Here is a 4880-nt window from a genome sequence, read left to right as displayed (position 1 = left end):
ACATTTTTTGGGCAAGTAATAATCAATACAAGCATGAATCTATCCAGATCTATCTTCTGGCCTTTACAAGTTCAAATGAGCTCCAAATGCAATGAAATTTTGGCTAGGGACTTCTTTTATGCTCTAGGGAACTAGGGTATACTCAAATGTCTGATTTGACCCAAATCTGGTCTATGAGACATCATACGCGTATAAAGTCTTTTGGCTCAGAATGACATGAAATTTTGCAAATAGGCTTAAAACATCATTTCCCAACCCCTTGTGTGGTCAAAAGTGAAGTTTGACTTTCATATCTGGCCTTGAGACATCATACATGTATAAAGTCTATGTGCTCAAATTTTGACAAAATTTGGTGTGTGAGCTTGTCTTGTGTGCTTAACACCCTGGTAAGCTTGAATTTCAATTTTGGTCTCTTAAAGTGCCCTTTAGACATCATACGCGTATGATGTCTAGCTGGTCAGAATGAAGTGAATTGCACTCTAGAGGTTCCTCTCTATACTGGAAACTCTCAGCAAGTTTTAGAACTGAATTTTGACAGTTTTTGTGCAAGATATGGCCAATACAAGCATGCACTTTCCTAGATGCGTCTTATGGTCTTTGCAAGCCCAAAATTGCTTCAAATTGGATGAAATTTGGCCCATATGCTTCCTAAATGCTGTAGATCACAAGGGTACACTCAGATGTAACTTTTGACCCCAGATCTGGCCTCTAAGACATTATACGCATATAATGTCTTTTGCTCATATTGTAGTTCTGTTTCTACCAGAGGTGTCTCTTAGTGTGTAGAACAAGAATATGTGCTCACAGCAAAGTTTGGATGTCAAAATTGCACAAAATCATCAATTTTATAAGGAAATTCTTTGAAAGAGTAAAATCCTCCCAGTTTTTAGTCTATAAGCCCAAATGATATGAAATTTGGTGGGTGTGCTCAAGACAACTGCAAAAGATGGGTATAATGTCAAAAGTTCAAAATTGCTGCCAAAATCACCCTTCAGACATCATACGCGTATAATGTCTACTGATGAATTTTTGAACAAAATTCATTCACATGCATCCCCAAGTCTCAAGCACTGGCTTTCAAGCACTTCTACCAATTTTCATGCAAAAATGTGCTCAGAATCTCAAGTTTCCTTTTTTTTTCGTTTTCGACACTCCGTCTTCTGTCTTTTGGGTGTCAAGAGTTGGTCAAAACTCTAGTTTCAATGTGCATGTAGGGTAAAACCCCCCTTCTCAACACATTGGTGCAGTCAGATTTTTCAAATTTGGTCTCGAGATGCCCCTTGAGACATTATATCCGTATAATGTACAAGTTTACAGAATTGCAATTTTTGTACACACAACTCTTGCACATGCCCTCTTATATGCTTCACACCAATCAGCCATGCAAAAATATCAACAAAAAGTTTTTTATTGCATTTTTTTCTCAAAAGCAGACTTTTCAAAGATCATGAATGCAAACAAGCACTTTAGCAAATAATTCAATGATGAATAGCTCTAGATCAATATCACATCACTTACCTAAAGCTGCTCCTACACATCATATGAGGTTTTGCATCTATCAGTAGAAAAATGCTTTAATGCCACACGCGGACTAGCAAATGCTTTTATCACCTCACAAATCACTCGACCAACAACAACTACTCTAATCTACAATTCCTAACTAAATCTACCTAGTCGTAGACCCTCGGCAAGACACACGCTTCCTGGCTATCCACTTGATCTCGGAATAACCTCTTTCGAATCCACTTAAGAAAAATGCTTTCTTTAGCCAAAACTAAAGCAAGCAACCATCACACGAGTGTTATTAGGAATACCTACCTAAGTCCTTGTATCCTCGGCAGCGGCGCCAATGTTGTGGGAGCGAATCACACCACCCATAAAGCGCATGCAACACAACCTAGATCAACATAGTGTCAATTGAGGACACAGATGACACGATAGGCACACAAAGGAAATCTCTTTAGCTTGTCAGACTGAGACCATCCTACACATACAACACTCTGGAAGGCCAACTAAACCACAACCTAAAATCTCATTGCTCTCAACTACACCACCCAAGCCACATACACACAAACATAAGGAAACTCACTAAACCATACCAGAATCGTATGAAACTTAAGGAACACCATCCCCTCACTAGGATACACCTATCCCAAGCCTCTACACTCAAAATCCTAGCTCTAGACCCATCTATAGAAAACACGTATAAAAACAGAGCTGGATTCTAAAAGTGCCCAAAACTAAAATCTATGAGTACCTATGCGTAGCTTATGTCGCCACTATTTTAATGACTACTTGCACGTAGAAAATAGACATCGTTTGATATACTTACAGCCGCAAATAGCTCGTAGATGCGCGGCGCGTTTGCTCCGTTCCGTGAGGAATGCTTGGCATTGTCGTGTAGCTGTCGCCGAGGCCCTAGCGTGATGGTGCAGTTGGATCTCCAATGTGATGAACGAGCGGGGAGTAGCGCCAGGATGAAGCTCACGCTCTCTCTCTTTCTCTCTCACACAAAGTCGACGGCAGCTTAACTCTTGGTTATGATAAAAGTGTTCTTACAAAAATGGCATAGGTACCTTATATAGTAAGGCTACCTTAGGTTAACCAAAAATAGAGTTTGAGGGGTCAAATGGCTTGGTATTTACAATTTTGAAGTGCCTTGGCACCCTGGCTTCTGCAACTAGACTAACTACTTATTACAAATGATGTTTATGACCATAATCCTCAGCATTCCATAACTCTCAAAAAATAAGGCTTTGTTGAGTTGTGATGTTGACCCAACAATCAACACCACCTAGTTTGAGGACGCTATTTTATTGAATTTCCATTTTTACAGTACAATACATAGTCTTGAACATTTCTCTTTAAACCTGGATTTTAGCATTAGCTAAACCCAAAGCCACTAAAAGTCAAATCCAAAGTGGCTAGATATATTTTTTCATCCCACAAATAATGACAGAACCCACAATTTTGATGTGACAAATGATAACTTGTTAACTTTTCTATTGTATGTGGGAATTAATTAAGTCAAGTGGGGCTACATGCTTCTAGCTTGTAAGTGGTTTTCTCACAGTAGTTAGATTGCTAGATAGGATAGTAATTTTTTACTTAAAACTCATTTTTGACCTTTGGCTAATGTATAGAATCAAATTTTTGTAAGTTATTATTAAGGTTTGAATAAAGAAAGCAAGCATCCTATTGTTCTGAGTCCTGGTCAATCCTCTTGCTTCTTTTTCCTATATCTCCCTTGTACAAAGTGATGTCACAATGCCAAGACTTGCAGTGCAATCAACGGTGGAATCGCTCCAACTCTATGTAAGGTTTTCATAATGTTTCTATGTTTTTGGTGTGGCCAATCCTCTTGCTAATTTATCTCAGTCTACTCAATTGATTTCTAATCATAAGTGAAGCTAGAGGTCCCTTAGAAAAATCTATAGAGTGCAATAGAAGTTGAAACTGACTAGCTAAAATTAGGTACTATTTATAGTATTTTTCTAATCCATGTGTTCTTTTTGGTTTTAAGACTATACGAGTGTTCCAATAAATCTTTCCTACTTGCCTACCAACATTCCGTTTTTTGTAGTTGGAAGACTAACTTTTAGTGACTAATAGACAATTCATATTAACACATGATTATGAGTGAGTTCTAGAGATTGAAACTCTCTTGTAGCCTCTATGCACTAATCTGGTCTATCATGTCCAATAGGTTGACAATGTATGTCCAAGGTTCTTGCTATTCTACATATGAGATAGCATGGTTGGAGAGTTCTAGACATTTGGTGCCATTCTCAAGGACCAGGCAACTTAAACTAGAGAAAACTGAATTTTATTGTCCATGGACTACTCTACTTTATTCTAGAGTATTCATTTTTCCATCTTTTTAGCACATGTTTGGAGTTTGGGTTCTACTAGTAGTTGTGTAGAGGTAGCTTGGGAGTAGTGGATACTTGTTAAAAACCTTAGGAGTAAACATTAGACTAGATTGGCCATTGCTGGATGCTTCACATTTGTGGATTAATCAGAGAGGTCATCATTGATTGAGGAGATAATTATTAGTATTTTTTTCTATTTTTCATATGTTTGTATCATTTTTTGTTCTCATGCTAGTAGGGTAAGTGGAACAACTCATTGGAGGTGTGATTAACCCAAAAATAGTGTGAATATGCTTTTTGTGGAAATTCAGAGTCTGTCTAGCCTTTTTTTGCTACTCTAAAGTCAATTTAGAGACTCATTTTTGTGATTCATTGCGTATAAAGGTTCAAAATCACATGCTAACTAGTTTTTCATAGGCTCAAGACCAAAAAATCAACATCTTAAGCCCACGACTATTAACTTTGTGAATAGCAATGGAGTTTAATCTTGCTTAAACTTTTGTGAAGGTTGCATCTTTTGGAAAATAAATATATACTTTATTACCTTTATTGATGATTCTACTTGTCCATTAAGATCCAAGAATGAAATTTTTGCATGCTTTAAAAGCTTTGCAACAATGGCTGAAAATTTTACTGGTAGAAACTTGTTACTCTTTGCACAGATCGTGGTGGGGTAATTTATATCTCATGAGTTTAATGCATATTTTTTTATTGGTGAAAACGATACTATGCATCAATGTACTATGCCATGTACACCTTAGCAACATGGTGTTTATGAGTGTATGAATCACAAACACTCTTTTGGAAATGGCACGTTGTATGGTGAAGGGAAAGCATCCTTTTGATAAGTTTTGCATGGACATTGTCATTGGTGCAAACTATGTATTGAACAAATGTCCCACTTAGGCTTTGAGATTTGTCACTCCTTATGGTGCTCGGAATGGTCATGATCCAATGGTAAGCCGCATGCATGTGTTTGTTTGTTTGGCATAAGCTCTTGTGCCTTCA

The sequence above is a fragment of the Adiantum capillus-veneris genome, chromosome 21 (assembly GCF_014529385.1).
Source record: "Adiantum capillus-veneris isolate H3 chromosome 21, ASM1452938v2, whole genome shotgun sequence".
Lineage (NCBI taxonomy): Eukaryota > Viridiplantae > Streptophyta > Polypodiopsida > Polypodiales > Pteridaceae > Adiantum > Adiantum capillus-veneris.
Note: the sequence above shows the minus strand (reverse complement) of the source record.